At 38.4% G+C, this 22,536-nt stretch overlaps 1 protein-coding gene and 1 non-coding gene across 6 annotated transcripts in view; one reads left to right on the forward strand and one right to left on the reverse strand.

The window, feature by feature from the left end:
- STAG2 (STAG2 cohesin complex component) overlaps positions 1-21,796 on the reverse strand; it is a 121,464-nt gene extending 99,668 nt beyond the window's left edge. For 3 of the 5 annotated variants that reach the window (XM_090265282.1, XM_090265279.1, XM_090265276.1), the window contains exon 1: positions 21,586-21,796. The gene's annotated coding sequence lies outside the window, so the exon portion shown is untranslated. Of the gene's footprint in view, positions 1-20,339; positions 20,361-20,589; positions 20,721-21,585 lie in introns of those variants that run through there. The other 2 variants (XM_090265277.1, XM_090265278.1) reach the window with 2 other exon arrangements.
- Positions 2,120-2,318, forward strand: LOC149990807 (U2 spliceosomal RNA). The gene has a single exon (XR_016508764.1). It is a non-coding gene; the product is annotated as a U2 spliceosomal RNA (small nuclear RNA).
- Positions 21,797-22,536: the final 740 nt, after the last annotated feature.

Consider the following 22,536-nt stretch of genomic DNA (forward strand, 5'->3'; position numbering starts at 1 on the left):
CCCATGAACTTCCCACAAAATAAAAAATGTCTAGGTTAATTTAGTGTAAATAATTATAATATCACTTGTTCTGTAAGAAAAAAAATTAAATTACATGTATGTGCAGAAAAATTACGCATTTTTAAAAGCAGTGGGAATGATTAGACTCATAAATACAAAGTATATACTGCTAAAAATGTTCTGGTATTATAAAATGTTAAGATAGCCTCATCAAGTGAAAAGAACAAGTTACAGGCCATATAAATTTGATCCAAATTGTTTATGCTTAGAAATTTTCTAGCACAAAGAAACTACCAGCAGTAGCAGTGGGTTAGCCTCTGAAAACTGGGAATGGAGGGATTGGAATTTTTCACTTTATACACCTTTTGTACTTAATTTTTACCATGAGCAGAAATCATTATTTTTATACAATAATAAAATTCTTCCTTCCTTTGTAGCAGCTTGCACCAAACATTAAAAAATGTCCTTTGCAGGTATGAGGACCACACTACAGAACCCACAAGTTTTCCGGATACTGCTTATGTAAAATATACAATCACCAAGAAAGACTAACATTCTAAAGTATTATAGTACAGGGAACTCTCAATGGTTTCATTTGTAGACATACCGCCTAAAGATTAATTTGAAACAAATTAATTAGATAAATAGATAGGTAGATAGATAATATGAATGAATGAGAATGAATCGGTTTAACAATGCCCTTAATTGAAACACAACTAGAAACAACTGAAAAAACACTCTGATAAAGTTTCCGAACCACCTAAACCATCATACCATTTCCCCAGGCAAATTCTAACAAGCTTCTTTAAAAATCAGAATATAAATGAGAAATGCAAGCATCAACTGGTACACTGTGTCTTGTACTCAGAGATGAATGGCAAAAGAAAGAATCAAACTAACACCTCAACCAGTCTTTTTTTATGGAAGCAATGAAACAGAAAAGAACACACATACCATAAAATATATCAACCATAAAATACATGAAGTCATTCAGAAGGCACAGAGCAGCAAAGTATTTGCTTTGCTGATTGACAAGACAAGCTACACAAAAAGCAATGGGCATAGAAGATTACAATGGATGGCTTAAAGCAGCGATTTTCAACCTTTTCCATCTCGTGGCACACATAAACTAATTACTAAAAGTCTGTGGCACACCAAAAACTGTATTTTTTGCCGACCTGACCAAAAAAGAAAATAATAATAAGTTTACTTTTGATTCATTCACACTAGATGGCTATTGTTGTGCTGGCTGTTGTCATTTTATTTTTTATTTGACAATCTAAGGGAAAAGAGGTCAGTGCCCCTGACTAAATAGTCAGGAATTGCATGTTTTAAAAATTCTTGTGGCACACTGGTTGAAAATTGCTGGCTTAAAGCATGCTTCTTTCAATGTCACAAAGAAGTTAAAGATTCTCAAATAAATCCATTAAGGTACAAAAATAGTTACATAAGCTATAGATCTATCATACTTACAGTGGCTATAATTCTCAAGAACCAAAAAAAAAAAACACTACCATGGTAAAATACAATGGTTTGAATGATAATATGTGCTGAGTTTACTAAAAGAATAAAGTAAAAGGCCAGTAGTTGAGACTATTAAAGTTCCCCCAACGTGTAAGAAGCAATATACGGGACCACATCATCTAGATCGAACACTGAACATTTTAAAAACAAATGTTCTTCAGTGCACACTACACAGGAAGAGTATGACCTTGGTTCTCACCAAATTACTTGCAAAATTACCTTTAAAGAACTCAGAACAATCACATGGTATCCATTACCCTGAAAAATCACTTATTTTCATTTTTTCTTCCAAGGCTTTATCCATATGTGTGTGCATGGATGACTAGGTGTCAATTTTTCAAAAACATAACCACAGAATGGATATTTATTGTGCATAATTTTAATCTCTATATGCATTTCTACAATTTCTGTAATAGTCATAATAAAAACTAATAGTTCCATGAAATTCCACCAGCTAGGCTGTATCATAACCTACTTATTTCTTATTAGACATTAAAATTGACCCCAATATTTCACTATAATAACTAACACTGCTTCCTGGGTGTAGATATTATGTGGACTTATTTCCTATTTCCTTATTATTAGATTCAAGTAGATCGTTTCTCGGCCTTTTGGCTAAGATCAAGTGTAGATTCAAGTAGATCAACATTTATTTTAGGGGTCTCGATTTAGAGACAAGGTGCACATGGACACATTTTTACTATTTGGAAAGTGGGGTAATTTGCAATGTATTCTTCACATGTTTACTGCCTCAGGATTTAAAATGACACTTAGTTTAGTGCTTGGCACTTAGTAAGACTCAGTAAGTGGTAGCAATCGTATTAGAAACTTCAAGTCCACTAACATTTAAAATCAGAAATAGTTGTTCACATCAATTTGTATGGAAGCTAAGTAACATAAAACCTTTAGTCATATTTTACAAATGCTTTCTCAAATTTGTTTTCATCTTAGATGCTCCTTTCTGTAAGGATGTGAATTCCATCTCTCTGACATTTTGTAAAATAAGCTTAACATTACTGAACACATTCCATGTTTCATAAACTTAACATAATACACTACCTTTAATTATTTCCAGATGATATCCTGCCCATTCTACAGATGAGAAAACAAAAGATTTCCACAAGGCCACACAATTGAGGAAAGAAGTCATAGGATTCCAACTTAAATCTGCTTGACTCTAAGGCTTACTATCTTCTTTCCGCTATCCCAAGTTGCCTCAAAATACATTCAAATGTTTTTAGAAGCTATTCACCATTACAAGTATAGACATGAACCAGAAAACTACTATGAAACCCTAACACCTTTGTTATTAGGTTGGCCAAAAAGTCTGTATGGTTTTTTTTCCATAAAATAAAAGACCCATTTTTCATTTTCACCAATAACTATTGATTTGGATATTTTGACTATGTCGGCCATCTCCCGAGTGGTATAACGTTGATTGTCCATTTTCAATTAATGTCTCAATTTGATCGCTATCAACTTCAACTTGTATACCCAACCATGGAGCACAATCCAGCGAGAAATCTCTAGCACAAAACTTTGCAAACCACTTTTTTAAAAAAGATTTTATTTATTTACTTTTAGAGAGAGGGGAATGGAGGGAGAGAAATATCAATGTGATTGAATTCGTTGCCTCACCCACGCCCTCAACCGGGAAGCCCGGCCCACACCCCAGCTCGTGCCCTGACTGGGAATCAAACCAGCAACCTTTTGGTTAGCAGGCCGGTGCTCAAGCTGCAAACCACTTTTGACACTTTTGATCAGTCACAGCACCTTCTCCATACACTGCACAAATCTTTTTTTTTTCTTTCGTTTCAGTGTGTTTTTACCTTTCTTGAAATAATAAAGCATAATACGCTGAAAATGTTGCCTATTTTCTCCCATATTCAACATTAAAATGGTTACACAAAAGTTCACCAATTTTGGTAAGTTTTTTAAATGCATGCTGATATAACAGCTGTCACAACAGAATCTAACAAAATTGTTACAAATGAAGTTCAAGACAACTAAGCACTAGTAGAGAGCCATCACATGGAAAAAATCAAACGGACTTTTTGGCCAACCCAATACCTGTCAGCCAATTCCTCCAACAGCATACACATATCCAAGATCAAACACATGGAAGATTAGAAACAATACAGAATCAATCTGAGGAGAACTGGGTTATAATCCTGACACCTTAGCTCTGTAATGTTAAATTATTTCCTATATATAGGAAGTTAAGAGTTAAGGCTTCTTCCTGATCTAAAAATCTATGGTTCTAAAGAACGCAGAACCAGAATCAGGAAACAAGATATATGTTCTAGTGTTTCTGTTACCAATTCTAGTTGTGTGGCCTTGGACCATGTTGTTTGACTGCCCTGAAAGGCTAATTCTTCGTTGTAAAATAGCATGAATACCACAAGACCTCCCTCCCTAAAGGATAATTCTGAGGACAAAGTGAAAATGCTATGTAAAGTCTGCAATGCACTATAAGTACGATGGGATATCACTACTATTACCTCTGATTAACACACATAATGAGCGGCACATTCAGAATTTGATATTAGGTAATACATTCAACATTGGTGAATACAGTACAAACAAACATACCCCCCTTCCTCAATCTTTCCAAAGATGGTGGCAAAAAAGCAATATACAGTTGACCTTTGATCAACACAAGTTTGAACTACACAGGTCCACTTTACATGAAGATTTTTTTTTTCAAAAAACATGGTAAATGTATCTTCCTTATGATTTTCTTAGTAACATTTTCTTCTCTCTAGCCTACTTTATTGTTAAGAATGCGGCATATAATACATATAACATACAGAGTAAGTGTTAATTGACCACGCTATCAGTAAGGTTTCCAGTCAAGAGTAGGCTATTATTAGTTAAATTGGGGGGGGTCAAAAGTTATACTCAGATTTTCTAGTATGCATGTGTGTGGTGGGGTGTCAGCACCCCTACCCCCTGCATTGTGCAAGATCAACTATAGTTTGACTCTTCTTTTTTCACCTGCTTCAGATTTCTTAACTTCTGCAACTTGCAAAGGAAATTGGTCTACATTTGGAAATAGAGTAGGTCTTCAAATAACATCACTTTGTTCAACATCATTCTGTTATAATGTTTATAAGATGCCATAAGATCTTAACTCATTTATATCAATTAGCCTGTAGTAAAACTGGCTGCACTACACATCATGTCGCTTAAAAGTCATAGAAACTATCAACAACGTTAAGTGAGAACCTAATGTACACCAAATCAAATGCTTAGGAATAAAACCTTGTCCTAACTTGTGAAGATAAAACTAATTAGAAGAAAACTTGCTAGTAGTCATAGGTCAGATAATGAGCTCAGACATAGTTACATATAGCAAAAAATTTATTTAATGCACTATTTAGAGACTGGAGTCTTTTTTTAGCTTTACCTCTTTCTTGTATCTACAGTAGTACTAAAAAGCCCCTCAGATCTCAAAACTTATTCCACCTTCTCAAATTGGTTTTTTAAAACACCTTGAGTGATTTCTAAAAGTTCAGACAGTTACATTCAAAATTAGGATTGAATTTATTTCTAAATATTTTAATCAGTGCCCAATTAATTAAATAATTCATTCATTCAACAAGTATTTCTTGAGTACCTACTATACCAGGCACTGTTAAAGACACCAAGATTACAACATTAAACAGCAAAGCCCTTGCTCCCATGGTACTTAAATTCTAGTAGGGGGAAGGGAGGCCACAAATCAACAAGAAAATACCAACCAGTAATAAAAGCTACCATGAAAATAAAACAAGGTGATTGTATTGAGAAGGGAGCAGCGCTCCATTCACTACACTGAAACATAATGTAACGTACACAATCATTTTAACTAAAACGCATTTTATCTTCCTAACTAAAATAAACCTTAATCTAGTGTTTGAAAATTATCTATTCTGTATTTTCCATTTGCCCCAAACTTCTCTCCCCAGACGTGAAAAATTTTGCACTACCAAGTTGCTAGTGTATCTTTAATCACTCTAAAGTTAAACAGTTCAGAACATTCTCAGATATTCTAAAAAGGCTATCTTTTCCCATAGGTTTCACAATTTCTGGCACTGACAAGTTCTCAATAGGGGAAGTCCATGAACTACTACCTAGCATAATCATGAGTGCAGTCGCCTCATAAAACTATTTTTTTAAGAATGATGTCTAACAGCCAATTTTACTTTCTCTATCCTACTCAGGACTAAAAAAATTATCATTACCATCAAGAAACAGGCTTGCTCTGGCTGGTGTGGGTCAGTGGATTGTGCGCCGGCCTGTTAACCTGAAGGTCACCAGTTCAAATTCCCAGTCAGGACACTCGCCTGGGGCTGCTGGCCAGGTTCCAGTAGGAAGCTTGCGAGAGGCAACCAACTGATATTCTCTCACACAATGATGTTTCCCGTCCTCTCTTTCTCCCTCCCTCCCCCTCTCTCTAAAATACATAAAATCTAAAAAAGAAAGAAACAGGCAGAACTACTAATAGAATTTTAATCTCACTGTAGTCTTCATTGCTAAAAAGATTACACGGCAGTGAGGGGAAAAAAATCTGTGCTTTTCCCACTGCTTCTATCATACTCTATTTACCATTTACAAAACACTTGAGTACAGCTAATCCACAAACTGTCCACTGAATGCAACTTAGCACTACCGGGCTAGACAAGAGGATGCATAGATTATTGCGGGTTTCCTAAGCAACTGCTGTTTGTAAATTAAAATGAACTAAAACCACGAATAAGGTGAACAGACATTACAAAATAATACACAGACCCAATTTGAAATAATTAGATTCATCTACTTAATACTAAAAACCATCACTACCAGTAATTAACCAGAAAACTACTACTGTGTACTCAATAATTAAAAGGCCCTCGGGTTAAACTGAAGTGTTGTCTGTCACATTCAAAATACTTTGCTCAAAAAAAGAAGAAATATTCATTCTAGCTAGTAATCAAAGAAACACAAATTAAAGAACCTGAAATACTACTGGCAAATCGCTTAAAATAACATCTCCAAAGCAGGGATAATGTGGTTGTCATACATCACAGCAATGTTAGCTCTGTAAGGTGAGTACAACCTTATTGGAAAACAATGTATCTTCATTTACAAAGAGCTTTAAAAGTTCATACTGATTGACAACATGTTCCCACTCCTGGACATAATTAGGGAGGAAAGAAAAAAACAAAGCTACACATAGAAGCAGTGCCATCAAAATCAGAGGAGAAAGAAAAAACTGTACTACAAGAAAAATAATTAGGTAGTTTATGGTACGCCACCAAAAAAAGGCAAAAATATGCATGGTTCAATTGGTTCTGGGAACCAAGTCCAATGTGTGTTGGGGGATTTCCCACACAGCACCAAGTAAACTCTCCAGACACCAGCTGGGTGTCCTACAGTTGAACTCAATTGTGACTCTATCTACCCAGATACAGCACCAGATTCCACAGGTTAAGGGGTTAAGTCCTACAAGACTGCCCCTTCTCCCCGTTTCAGAGACCAGGGGCAAGTCTAGGTTATCACCTGTGCTTCTGACAGACTGGCAAGGTTCCAATGACCCCTTCCTCAGATTAATTTGCTAGCACAGCTCACAGTACTCAAGAGGAACATTCCTTACCAGATCACCAGTTTATTATGAAAGGATAACTTAAGAACAGCCAGATGGAAGAGGTGCACATGGCAATGTACGAGGCCTGGCACTTTCAAGCCTCTCAGAGGGCACCACTCTCCCCAAATCTCTTCTTGTTCACCAACAGCAAAGCTAGTTCCCTGAACACTGTCCTTTTTGGTTCTTATGGAGGCTTCATTAAATACACGTGGTTGATTCAAACATTGGCCAATGGTGACTGAGCTCCATCTCCAGCCCCTCTGCTCCCTGGAAGTCAGCGGATAAGACTAAGTCCCAACCCTCTAACCTCAGGGTTGGCTCCACTGGCAACCAACCAACCCCCATCTTTAGGTGCATTCCAAAAGCCACTTCATTAGCATAAGACAATAGCCTTACCTCATATCACAGTCAAAAATAAATTTTAGATACATTAAAATTTTAAATGTGGAAAAAATACAGAAGAGATTTTCATGTAGTAGGTAGGGAAGTAGAGTGCTGCTGCAGGGGATTATAATGGAATCTGGAAAAGCATTTAATGTTTTGTATTCTTTTCATTTAACAATACTTACATTATTACAACCATATAAAACATATACATGGCACTCTGTACTTGCCCTTTTAGAAAACATACTTCATTGTAACTGCTTATTTAATCTTTTGTTCCCCTACTAGACTATAAATTCTACGAGGGCAGGGACCAGGCCTGTCTTGCTCATTACTAAATCCCCAGTTCTTACTTAGCACAGTACCTGCCACATACAAGACACTCAAATATTTATTTGTGAATCAATTCTTCTTCTGCGTATAGACACAAAAGAATTTCAAATAGGGACTTGAACAGATATTTGTACACCCAGCAGCACTTTCACAATAGCAAAAAAAGGTGGAAGCAACCCAAGTGTCCATCATGGATGAATGAACAGAATGTCCTGAAGAACTGAGGAACCAAGCCAGGCAGAAGGACCAGCAAGTACAAAGGTCCTGAGGTAGAAACCTATTTTGGCAAATTACTTATTTCCTTTTAGGCCTCGGTCTTCTCATCAGTAAAATGGGTATAATATCCCCAGCAATCTGACTCATGAAATTTATTCGATAAGTAAGAAATTACAGTTATCTGGGGGCCTATCATGCCAACAAAACCCTCAGCATATTGTTTGGTACACAGAAAATACTCAGAAAAGGTACTGTTATCTAATTCCCATAACAACATATAAGGCAGCTGGTATTATACTTATTCTATGCTTGGGAAACCTGAGGACCAGAAATTTACCTAATCCTCTGCTAACCTTTCAAATTCCTGTAAGGGTGAACAAACAGAATTCCACAATTAAAGAGAGGACTTAAATACATTGCTAGGATGAGGAAACCATTCATGTCAATGCCAGCTAATCAGCAGTATGGTTCTGCAGCACTAAGAGCATGGACTCTGCAGCCAGATTGCCTGGGTTCACTTCAAGGCTCCACCACTTCCGAGATACAGTAGGTCCTCTAATAGTGTTACTTCATTCAACATTATTTTGTTACAATGTTGATGAAAAATTCCCAGCCAGGACTACTGTGTGGAGTTTGCACATTCTCCCCACGTCTGTGTGGGCTTTCTCCAGGGACTCCGGTTTCCTCCCACATCCCCACGCTGTACAAGTGAGGTGAACTGGCCTGTCTACATTGTCCTGGTCCCAGTGTGTGTGTGAGTGCCCCCCCTGTGTGGGAGGGCGTACTGGCTAGGGTGGGTCCCGTCTTACACCCTGAACTGCCAGAAGGGGGTTGGAAAAGAATTCTCTTGTTTTTCTTTATCTTCCTTCAATGTATGTATAGCTCACATGCATTTCAATGTTTAATATTAGGAATGTTTTTATCTTTATTTAGAAGTTTGGTTGATTTTGTGACCAGAAATATGCTGTAGGGACTTAACCTTTGTTTATATCAATTAGCCTACGGTAAAACTGGTTTTGTTACATGTCGTTTCACTTAAAGTCAGTTTCCTAGAACTTATCGATGACATTGAGGACATACTGTACCTGTGTCCTTGGGTAATTTTACATTTTCACTCTGCACCTGTCTCCTCACCTATAAATAAATAATAATAACAGTGCCAACCTCACAGGGTTATTGAAAAGGTTAAATGGGTTAATTTTTGAAATCACTTCTATTTTAGTGCCCATCATATAGAGTGCCTAGCATAGTTAACTAGCATTAGTAGTAATAGCATAAAAATTTTAAAAAGATATTGCCATCATGTTTCCCCTTTCCATGGAGAATTTTAGAAATTGTAGAAACACTGGAAGTGGGGAAGCAGCAAAAAAGGCTGGAGAAAATGCGAAACAGAACAGAACAATGCAAAGTGGCATCATAATGTTGCCTGCATTTAGACCTATTTACCTGAACAGATTGTTCCTATAAGTATCATTGCCCTTTAGTAAGAACACTACTCGTGAGACATATGCCAACAATGCTTTGGCTAACATTTTACTTCATAATTTATATAGCAAGTTTAATTCCTTAAAATTAATTCAGGTGCCACTTTACTAATTAAAACAAGTACAATAGCACAAACTTTATCACCTTCCCCCAATCCAACCCTCTTCTAGTTGTTACTTGATATTTACTATGAATTATGAAACATATCACATGTAACTTCAGACAGAGAATGATTTATCCTCTATCAGCTCTTGGTAGAAAATAAACCTTTCTCCTACCTAATTTTCAAAAATGTTCTGACTACTTTGACAAGTTTAACTTCCGCCTCAGCCGCATCAATTTAGGATTCTTGTCTTCCTTTAATTCTCTACCTCCAAAAAGGTTATCACTAGGAAATCTATGAATCATCCCATTGGAAGGCAGTGTATGTATCCCCATGGAAAAGAAGTGTATGGGAATTAGGTGGAACTGGATTAAAAGGAAATGATGCCACTGACTAGCTGAGTTATCTTGGCCCAGTCATTTAACTAATTCTAAACCACTGTAAATGAAAATACCACCAGCCACCTCACATGGCTGTTGAAAAAAATAAATGTTAGGGAGCCTAATGCAACTTGCCTAGTACAACTACTACATAATATCCTGTAGACACAAACTTAAAGTTTATCATTAATGCAAAGCCAGCTAGAGGAAACTAACTGACTACTTCTCTTCCAACATACAGTTCTTTATTAATCATGTAATTATAATTGCAGGGTTACATTTCTAGAAAACCTAAGGTTTCATTGCAATTATTTGAGAATTGTATAATATGTACTACATGAGACAAGGATTCAAACAAAACCAGATAAAAACGTAATTCCTAGTCTGAACAAGTTAACAATTTAGTTATGAGATAAATTTGGATATTCACCAATATTATACACTAATAATTACCTCTCAAGGCAGATTTGCTATTTTTCTTCAGCAACCTGGATGACTGTTTCAGTCTACTTCAAAGGTTGAGGAATTAATTCCCTATTAAAGGATTTTTTCTAATATAATCCCATATTGTCCAAATAACCCCTCGGAAATTCTTCAAGTGCATCTAAAACACCCAAATATGAATGCAACTACTGAAAAGTTCTCAATGAAGAGCAGCACATTATGCATTGATATTTAATCAAAACTCAAAAAAGTACATATACTCTGTGCTGGAAAAATCCATGTGTCATTGACCATTTTGCTTTTCAAAAACATATCCTCATGCTTCTGCTTCCCTGCCAGCCATGACTACCACCACTTCCTCAATTTTCCTGCCAGGGATAAAGTCTGAGGAATGTCTTTTGGCCTGAATTGAGTGGTGGAAACAGGGAGGGACACATCCCAAAAGGGAAATATTATGGCTTTGCTAATATTTCCTATATTTTCTCTACTTCCTTAGTATAGAAGGGAAATCCTTCAAGGTTTATGTTCCTATCTTGGATACTACCTCTTAAACCACAAGAAGGCCTTTTTAAGTAAGAGGACATTAAACGTGTTCTTTGTAATAGCATTCTATTCGTCATAAAGTTTGCAAATTAAGTACAAGGCAGTGGATACACTGGTGAGTATAGAAAATTTCTCTTTGCTTTTCAAGAGAGAAAAGATTAGAAATCCAAGAAAAGAGAATATCGTACATCCCAATCCAGAAATGAAAATACTTCAAATATACAAAACCTCTATGATCATACATATCCTATATTGAGAATGAATTTAATAATTATAGTATACTGCTATAAAGACATTTCAAACTAACATTCCAACAAAGAATCCAAAAGTAAGGCATAAGTATATATAAATTTAAATTCCTATTTAAAAGTAAGCATTTAGAACCTGAGATAAAGATAGATACAAAAGTCCCATAACAAAGTGATTGCTGATTGCCTCTTTTGCTTTTACACAGAACCAGGATATCATTTAGAAGGTTTCAACCTTTGGATGATAGTAACTGGCTATAGGGGATGATCATGGACCCTTTTTAACTTAGATTATTAACAACCATACAAGACTGGAAGCATTCCAAGGCTACACATTAACAGCCCTCAATTGTTATTTTTCCCCTAAAGCTTTCCAGAACAGTCCTTATTGTTAAGTATTTGTCATTAATCTCAAATTGAGGATCCTTTCAAACTGTATTGATGACTATTGGTTTTAGCCTAATACTCTTTAATACACAGAAATCCCAGTATACAATGTTTTTAAAAGGATTGCTTTTAAATCCTTTCAGGTGATAAAGCCCAACTGACAGTGTTACCTGAGGGCAGAGATTATATAATCTAGTTTGCCATGATATACATACCTCCATCTCTGTAGGCACTTTTCAGTACCACCTGATAGATAAAAAATGAAGGATCGAACTTTTTTAAGAAACACACTTACACATTTTGCATGTAATTTCATAGGGTTCGCACACTTTCATCCTATCAATGGGCTCCAGATTAAAAACTAGCAATAGCTTTTTAAAAAACCAACTGCATTAATTTCACATAATAAATCAAATCCACAAGAAATAAACTTTTGTCTACCGGTCACTCAAATTCCTTCATCTGGTCAGAAATGTGGTTCCCCACACTCCTTCCAACTTCATGATGGCTTTAATGAACTAAATGGGGCTTTTTAAAAATTGAATAGACCTACGTAATAACCTCTCAGTTGTTTATAAAATAGTGACACCAACAAAACCTCCTAAACTAGCTAGGGGAAAAATTAATGAAATATTAAAGTACACAAGTATGAAAACAAAACTCAAAGTCCTCTTAAGATCAGATCTCTATCACTCACCCCCACTGAAAGAAAAAAGGAGGGGGATCTTAGTTTACAATACAGTAATTATGCTCAAGTCATTTCTCCCAATGTCTGAATTCACCTACAGTAATCATTTTTGGGGGGTGGGAGGCACTACAAACACAAACACGCCAGGAATACAAGTCACCCAAAATAAAAGAGCACTGTTAATTTTGTGAAATGACACATCGACTTCCACAAGACTTAAATCTCGCCCTGGCTGTTGTGGCTCAGTGAATTGAACACCAACCTGCGAACCAAAGGGTTTATCAGTTCAATTCCCAGTCAGGGCACATGCCTGGGTTGCAGGTCAAGTCTCCAGTTGGGGGCGTGGCAAGAGGCAACTGATGGATGTTTCTCTCCCTCTCTTTTTCCCTCTCTTCTCTGCTCTCTAAAGGGGAATAAATGAAATCTTTTTAAAAAATAAAATACTTAACTCTCAAATTAGGTTGCCAAATCAGTTAACTTCAGATTAAGTCTCTAAGCTGGACCTTTTTATTTCTTTTCTAATACCACTTTTCCATAGTCACATTATTTCTTTCAGCTTTCTTCTCAGAAGAAACTACCCACATAAGAACCCCCATGAAATACTGTATCATAAATTCACATTTCCTCCTCAGAAAATGTTAAAGGAGTCTGAATACTATGTAAGGAAAACAAACATTCTCTTTTATTTAGGCAGACAGACCTCAGAAGTTGGTTTTCAGCATTAACACATATAATCACTGAAATCTTGTCACTTTTAAAAAGCTAACTGGAAATTCTACTGGCTTTTAAAAAACACTGTAGCTTGTCTTTTACTATCTACCCCATACCTATAAAAACTCTTCCAAAAGAATAAAAACAAACTCTCAGAATATGGCAGTTTACAAAAATTTAAATCACTTTCATGCCCAAAGAAATCTCTGTAGGGGTTTTGAATCCCTTCCTACCACTTACTAATTGGGCAAGTTACTTGGCCTCCCTATACTCCGGTTTCCTCTTCTGAAAAAGTGGGTATTAATTAGGGTCATCATACATCCTAGTTTCTCTGAGACAGTCCTAGTTTATATTATCCTCCCAGCATGCTATTTGGCTAGTGCCCCTTTCACTCTCAAAACTATCCTGGTTTGAACAATAAATCACATGGTCATTTTACTTCATAAGGTTATGAAGATGAAATGAGCTAATACACATATGACATTTCTAACATGTTTGGAATATAACAGTTCGGTGAGTGTTAGCTATTGTTAATGTTATGGTCACTGTCAAAGACTTTATAAAAGGTTTTGAACTGTATAATGAAGAGCTCCTACAATATTCCTTTTTACAAATAAAATTATGTGTTTAACTTTCCACATTCAATTCTTTAAGACAACTAAGTAGCACTAACTGCTTGACATCAACACTAATCAATCTACCCCCCAGACATGGCAGTATTATCAATGGCATTCACACTTTATCATATATAAGTTTTAGTAGAGGCTACATTAGGTTTGCTGACAGGAAATTAACTGTGGAAAGTGTATCTCTGGTTAGTGCCAAACCAAGTCACTGAATATTCTAGTAGCCTTCCTCAACCAGTGTTCCTCATTAACCAAAGAACTCAGAAAATGACTTGAGTGGCAATTCCCTTAATTCTCCCAAGAATGGTACATAACTACTATCATTCTAGATGCACAGGAAGAAGCTGTTACGTGCAATGGATGCCTTGAAGCATAATTCTGTTGTAGAACACCAAGGTCTTGGTATTCTTTGAATACAAAGGAGGAAATATGGATGAAAAGACTCGATACTGAACAAAGACTGTGGGTAGAAGACTGTATCACATGGAAAAATTATTTCCTACAGAATGAAGCTTAAGGAAATGATTAACGTAAAACATATATATTTGACTCATGGATATGAAAAGCACTAATATATTCAGTTTTACTTAGTCTCCACTAATTTATCTTAGGCCAGATATCCAACATCTAACATTCTTTCACATAAGAAAAATTCTAGTTATAGTTTATGAAATGGGGGAAGGCAAAGAAAGGTGAGATCAAGATTCCGATTACTATTGAGTCTAATAATCCAAGGTACCAATATTATCTATTATGTGATAAAAATAAGAACAAACCTAATAAAGTGAAAAGATGAACTAGAACAGAAGTATAAACAGAGAAGATGTTAACACTGAGAATATTTTTAAAGTACCATTAAATAACAGAAAATATCCCCTACAAGAACCAGTCAGAACAGTGGATTACAAAAAGTATCACCTAAACTTTTATTTCAAGTCCAATCACTCAACAAACTGAATGATTGGTTAACTATTCTGACACACTTAGCCTCCATTCATTATAGAGCATAAATGACAAAGGAGAAAAAAAAAAAAAAACACTGAAACCATTCTATCTACCATGGTATAACCAAAAAAAAAACCACAATTCAACATATTATCCCACAAACTTTTGTATAATGAGCATACTCAAAAACAAAGCTCAGATTTATTTCAGTGATTTAGACTATTAGTATAAAACACAATTTAAACCTTTCACCAGGCTGCAACTCATCTAACCCTTTAAAAATCTGCATTTATGTTATACTATACATGAAAACCCAATTGTCACCCTGGCTGGTGTGGCTCAGTGCATTGAGCACCAGCCTGTGAACCCAAAGATCACCAGTTCCATTCCCTGTCAGAGCACATGCCTGGGTGGCGGGCTAGGTCTCCAGCTGGAAGTGTGCAAAAGGCAGCCACACATTGATGTTTCTCTCCCTCTCTTTCCCCCTTCCTTTCCTTCTCTCTAAAAAAAATAAATAAATAAATAAGTAAAATCTTTAAAACAATTAATAACAATAAAAACCAACAGTCATTTTGTACATTAAAATGATACTTGCTTTCTGGTTCTAGATAACCCAAGATCTAAACCAGTTAAGGGAAGCTATACTATAGAGCTTAACAAAAAAGCAATTTTTGAGGCCAAACTAATTTGGCTGTGAATTAAGGTTGTCAATTTTAATCATGTAACAAGCCATTTATTCTGAGACCCTCAATTTCCTCGGCTGTAAAATGATAATAACCACCTATCCTACGAGGTAGCTAAGATTAAACAACACATATTAGCCCTCAGTATATTGAGTGCTGGCCTGTGGACCGAAAGGTTGCTGGTTCAATTCCCAGTCAGAGCACATGCCTGCATTGAGGGCCAGGTCCTCAATTGGAGGCACATGAGAGGGGGTAACCAGTCGATGTTTTTCTCTCTCTCTCTCTCTCTCTCTCTCTCTCTCTCTCTGTCTCTCTCTCTTTCTCTCTTTCTCTCTCTCTCTCTCTCTCCCCTCTTCCCCTCTCTCCCTTCTCCTCTCTCTAAAAAACTGATAAACAAAATCTTTTTTAAAGTAATTATTAATTAATTAAAAACAATACATATTAAAAACACATACCAGTTATTGGAATTCAAAAGGAACTCAAATGGCAACTAAATTAGGACTTTCTTAGAATAGGACTTTCTTAGAATTAGGACTTTTCTCAGGATTCAATAACTTATAGGTCAAATCCCATTACAACAAATGTTAACCATGCATGCAAAAGTGTAAATAGGACCTACTCCCTGCCCCCGCCAACATTTAACAGAATCTAAACTATTTATTAAAGAAATTTTACCTCTGAGTTGTACATAACATCATATAGTTTATAGAAATCTCCCTCGTTTGTATCAAGCCTAGTCATGTATATTCTAGTTAAAATAATAAAATAGAACAAACCACTGACATTATTAACCCTCCCTTCCTTTTGGGGGAGGGGAGTTTAAAATAATTCAATAATCTCTTGACTAGACTAACTGTATGTAAAAACTTCTTGTTTTCTTCTGGTTACTATCAAATATAGAACTATAGCAAGCATATGTTAAAAACACACTTTAGGCAACAGATGACCACAGCTGCTAAAGAGATATAGTTTGTTTTTTTTTAATGCACATGTACAAAAATTAAGACTCCCCCAAGCAATAGCATTTACACTGATGCTATATAAAATTTTGTTACATTAGATGCAAAGTAGGTAACTCAGGAGACTGAAAAAAATCAAACTGACAATTTTGTTTTCTCACGTATCTTTGCCAAACAGAACATGCAAAAACCACAGCTCAAGGTATCCAGATACAGAAAATTACTACACCAGTACAGTACTGAACCACAAATTAGAAGTCCTAAACATATATCAAAAGTAGATTACAAAAGAAAATGTAAAGAACCTTTAAAATAACCTGTATCTTTAAAGTTTTTTCTTTACTCTCCAATGACTCATCACATTTCCAGGTATACTGATACCCATAGCTAACTGGGATTTATCCTATCCCTTGCTATGCTCCTAACTCCCAAGATAGGAATACCACGATGCTCCACTGTACAGTAAACTGTCATGTTCAAGTCTCTGAACAATCTAGTAATAGCAATTTCAAAGTGCTAATACAAGTCCAGGGTGTTTCTTTTTTAAATGTGAGATGGAAAAAGTCACAACATTTAGGAGACACAAATGTCACTCCAATGAGATTGACAGGTTATTTGTGTTCGTTTAATGTAAATCTTAAGCTCAAAACTTAACTTGCAACATCAAAAACTGAAGTCTTCCATCTATTACAAAGAACCCAAAGCAAAAAAGAATAAGCTATTCACTGTTTACTCCCTTCCCACACATGACTGTGGGTGGCATCAGTTAAACATGCAGAATATTAAGCATTACTAAACTGTCCAAGGCATATTTTTCACATCTAACCCTATATTCCCAAAGGATAATTTTGAGCCCAAGCCTGTTCTCCACCCAATCCCACCAATTTTAATTCATCTATCCTGAGATGACCACCAAAGCCATTAAGGTAAAAAAGAAAAAAGAAAAAGGAATGTAGAATTTAATTTCATTAAAATCTTGAGTGTTTGAGCTTTTTAAAAAAATTCTAAGTTACCAAACTCATAATGTGTTGGTTTAGTAGTTTAGCTGTTGCCTCACCACAATAAAATAAATCTGAAGCCACAATCCTCATCATCTACTTAAGATTATTTGCATACGAATAAGAATTCAAAATATGCCATTTGTCTTCTCTTAACATCCTCCTAAAGCTAACATGCTGAATATGAAATATACAGACAGACTAATATTAACAGTTATAAAACGTCTGTATCCAGATGAGGGTGAACTGTTGTCATAATTATTAGGGAACACACTTTACCCAACATAAAATTAAATATCTATTATTTTAGACTCCCTTTAGAACTTTTGACATATATTCAAAAATACATCTTATGGGGGGGCGGGCTGACACCCAACGCCACAAAATTGCAGAAAATAAGGCACTTACCTTCCAAGAATTTAGGAGCAATTCACAAATACACTGATTAAGGAGACAGGGTTTTAACTGCATTGCACTTACAGTTGATGGGTAATATTCAAAAATTTTTGTCATAGAAAACATTACAATATTTTACATATCAACTTTTAACTATTTATAGCACCAGATATGTGGGGGAGGGGACTAATTTATATGTACACATACAATTTTCCTATCAGTTTTTTAAAAAAGGGAACAAACCCCACCCCCACTGCCAGTCTAGAATGCTAGTTATTTCACTGTGGGAAAGAGGAGCTAATAAGTACATTTCTTTTCCAATCCTCTACTCTACCCATTCATTAAACACCAAATACTGAAACTGAATTCAACCGGCACCTCAGATCTTCCTACCAGGAATGCTCCCTAGGGCACTCGAATCCCTTCCACTGTCACTTATTCCAACTGCCAAAGCCCCTCCTATTAATAGTAAATCCTTTCATACCGCCTCACTTTAACTCCAACTTAATGAAGTAGACACCAAGCAACACTTAGACAAAGTTTGGCAATGGAATTTTCCTGTTTTCAAAAAAATAGAAGAAGTAGAGCACATTCAAGCTAAATTATAAACATTTAAAGTTAAACCAATTTATAATTATTTATGTTGCTCATTCTATACCGATTCAATTTAAATATTTTTTGAAAGTTGATATATTAGGCATTGTATAATTACTTATACACAAGGCCAAGTTTCCTATGCAAATAACCTGATATGTAAATATAAATTTAAGTTATTACACCAAAATTGCAAGACAACTTGAAATCTTTTCTTCAAGGTTACTTAATTATGGCAATTTAAGTACGTACAAAAGTAGAGAATAGTGCAATGAGCTCTCCTGTACTCATCTCACTACAATCATCAACTCAAGGCCACTTTTGTTTGATCTCTGTTCTCTCCAATTATTTCCTTCAGAAAAAAAATTAAGAGGAAGACACAGACCTCAGTAAGTACACTGAGTACAGCAAGAAGACAGGAATCTAACGGCGTAGCCAATTAAAAACAAAGAAAGAGTCATGTTTCAGAATTTTAATGAAGTCCATAAGATCCAAAGGACACATTTAAAATTACATGTAAAAGAATAGGAATATGTGATGAAAATGAACTTAAATATGTATAATTAGCTTGCATTCGCGTAGCACCATAGCTCAAAACGAAAAAAAGAAACAATATTTAACATAGTGTGTCATAAAATTACAATTCAACCGCTGGAAAAACCGCTGAACACTTATGGCTTAGCTGGTCCTTCTGATCCCTAATTATAGATTGATATCAATGTAGAAAGAAAATCAGGCATTTTAACACAAGTGGTTGGAAATGTTCAAAATTAACCCCGCCATTCATTGGAAAATATACCAAAGCAAGTCTAAACTACCTGAATTGTATGTCATTAAACAGCAATGTATCCACTTTGCAGGACCGGGTTTTTTTAAATAAGTTCACATATACCCATAAACGCAACGCGCTAGGCTACAGATAGAATTAGGAGACCGCCTCCTGCTTTTGCTCCTAACCAATACGCAGAGAGAGAAGGTTGGCAGGAAAGTGCTGCGAGGACAGTAACAAACACCAGCAGCTCCCGAGCAGGCCCAGCTAGAGCCAGGAATGACGCACTTCGGTAACCCGACTCTTTCTCCCCTCCACCCCCGCCCCCAGCAGCGGTGCTGACACCGCCAACAGCCCGGAGTAGGAAAAAGACAACAGAAAAAAAGGCAGAGGTTGAACTGCACCAGGTTTCATCAAGATACCTCGATTATTCCTCTTTCGACACTAACCACTACGACTAAACAGGAAAAGAAGCTGTGCTTAAGCAAGTCCCATCATGGTGGTTTAAGTCACTAAATTAACCTGATAATGAGTCCAATCCACGGAGACAAATACAGGGTGTGGCTGCTGTGAAATACGGCGGTCCAAGGGAGAAAAGGGGTCGGCATTTACACCGGTGTGGGGAAGATGGGGCTACACGGGGGAGGGGGGCGGCCCGCGCATTTTAAGGAACCATTTCAAACCATCAAGCTTTTCGTTTACTTAAACCTAATCCTACAGATCAAAAGTTTCTAATAGGTATATCATGTAGACTGTAAATAACCATTTAATCAAGCACCATGACCCTTAATTTAAAAACTACATCCAAGAGAAGGGGGGGTAGTCAACAACATAAAACATTTCTAGGCCACGGAGAAAGTCACAAACCGGATGAAACTAATGCAATATTAAAAATTAACGCTGAACACTGCAGCACACACCAAAAAACGCACGATAAAACCCAAGAGTTAAAGATTAAAAATAAAATGACATGCAGCAAGGGGGAGCGAAAACTAAATGTCGGAAGTACAGCGGTCTATTTTTTAAAAACTAAAGGCAAAATAAGACATTCTCGCGACAAAAAAAATAATAGTAATAAGGACAGAAATCAAGAATACGTTTACGAATGTAGGCCAGAAGAAAATGGGAACGGGGCTCAAAGTTTTGCGGAACTACTTGATGCTGTTTCCCACACCTTCTCTCTGCCGTGGCCCGACCGACCCTTTTCGTCCCCAAGATCGCCGTCCACAGATCACTGGGTACGGGGAAAAACGAAAAAGAAAGTGAACCCCGAGCCAGAATAAAAGTGTGGAAGGAAAAAGGAGAAGCTGCCTACCTGGGGCAAGGATCAGCTCAGTTCATATCTTGAGAAAGACAGCGCGGGTGGGGGTGCGAACGAAAAGCAGCACTAAAACTAAAACAAAAGTGGCGCCAAAACCCCCCAACAAACAGCCTTCCACTCCCGCCCTTCCCCCCTCCTCCCGTGCCAACCAAGCAGGGCCCCCTTCGGGGCAAGGGCTACACGAGGGGACCAACACCACCAGATCCCAACCTATTTATAAAATTGTTGCCCAAACAAAACTGACCGAAGTCGGGCCTCGGAAGGGATGGAGAGATCGATGCCAATCGCTTTGCCCAGCAGTTTCCCCACCACGCGCTGGAGATGATGGGGCGGGGGAGCAGCCGAGGGGCCCGTCACATGAATGTTGTTCCCTCTCTAGGAAGGGAGGAAGAGAGGGAGGGAGAGCAGGGAGGGAGGAAAGGAAGGAGGGGAAGAGAGAAGGGAGGGGGCACGCGGGAGGGGTGTGATCAGAGTAGATTTTCCCTCGCCTCCCTCGGTCCGAGGCCCAAATATACACAACTGAACCTCCTCTTCTCCCCTCCCCCCAGTTTCCCAGCACCACCATTTTGCTCTCTTCCTTCCCCTCACCACCAAACCGCGCTCTCCCCCACCCACTCATAGCCTCCCTGGCTAGCCTACCCCGACGAGGCTCGCACTACACCCCACCCCACCTCCAGTTTTGGTTCTCCCAGCTTTAAGAGCCTGCCGGAGAAAAGGCACCTAAATCTAATGGTACACAGACAAGCGGAGCCTCCATCTTGCGCTGCTCCGCGTTCTCCATTTTGGGCCACCAATTGGGGGGGTTCTCCGTAGAGGCCCCGAGGGACAGTGGGGCGAGGGAAGGAAGACAAAATCTTCAGTGAGGGTAGGCGAAAAGAAGAGTCCTGCGGTAGAAATGCACTCTTTAAGAGTAGGAGGTAGGAAGGAAGGGGGTTGGAAGTTCCTTGGTAGTGTGGAGATAGGGACTTGGGGGGAGACAAGAGAGAAAGAAGGGCTGGGGGTCATGCGGGGACGAAGCGGAGTCCCCTGCCTTGACTTTGCTATCCGCTACACGGTTGTCCCCCCTGGGGGCAAAGGAAGAAGAGGACAAATTAAATGGCAGTGGAGCGCCCAATCGCTTTCTCTCCCAACTCCTCTCCCGCGCCCTATTTCAACCATACACACCTCACGGTGGTCCCCCGACCTCGGGGGTCCCCCTCCAAACTTCTCGAAGCTTCGCCTCCGCCATTTTATAACTTACCTCCCCCCTCAGCAGAGGCAGCAAGGAGACTGTTCGCCTCCCCCACTCCTTCCTTCTTTCTCAGGCCGGGGGCTGCTTCACCCCTGGGCTGGTACAAGATATTTTCCCCTTCCTCTTCTTTACACCCTCGAATTCTACTCAGGGACGGAAGCTCCCGCGGTTCTAGAGCGGTGGGGGGTTTTGAAAGTGGCGGTCGGATCCGGCGGGGTTTTTTTTTTTTTTTCTTTTTTTTTCTTTCTTTCTTTTTTTTTTTTTTTTTTTTTTGGTGGCGCTTCGGGATTGTTTGGGGTGTTCGCTCTTCGGCGACTTGGAGGCGAATGGAACGCGCAGGCGCCATCTGTCGGCCACGAACCCGCGCCTGGCTCCCGTTGGGACGGAGCGGCATCTAGCGGCAGTGCCAGGGTAGTTCAGGGCCGGACTACCAGCCCTCCTACCCCGCGTCCTCCTCCCAGTCACCAGCCAATCGCGGCCGGCTGCCTCCCGGGTGCAGCGTCCCGGACACCGCCTCCAAACGGGGCGCCCGCAGGGGCGCGCCTCCGAGTGGGGTAAACAAGGTACCGTGCCCGCGCCTGACTTACTCAAGCGTTTGGCAGCGCTTCCTCCGTGGACCCGATCGAGCCGCGTCTCCTATTTCCTTTTGGGGGTGTCGACAAGAGGGCGGTAGGAACGTCTGGCCGAGCGTCGGGCCGTGGAAAATGAGAAAGCAGGCTCGCTCGGGACTTGCTCCCCGCGCCCCTCTGCCCCCACCCAGCCCGAGGTAGCAGCTCAGTCGGGTATCACCCTTTGACGTTCCTTCCTCTGACACGCCCCAGCGAGGGACCATGGCCCTAGCTCCCGAACCCTCGCTTTACCTCCTTTCGTTACTCCTTCCCACCAAAACGACTCAACTTGCCCAACTCTGGCACCTGATACCAAGTGATTTAGGGGCATTGTTGTTAAGGTTTTGTTTCG

This window comes from Furipterus horrens, unplaced genomic scaffold, assembly GCF_987537825.1.
Source record: "Furipterus horrens unplaced genomic scaffold, mFurHor1.1.pri manual_scaffold_17, whole genome shotgun sequence".
Taxonomy (NCBI): Eukaryota; Metazoa; Chordata; class Mammalia; order Chiroptera; family Furipteridae; genus Furipterus; species Furipterus horrens.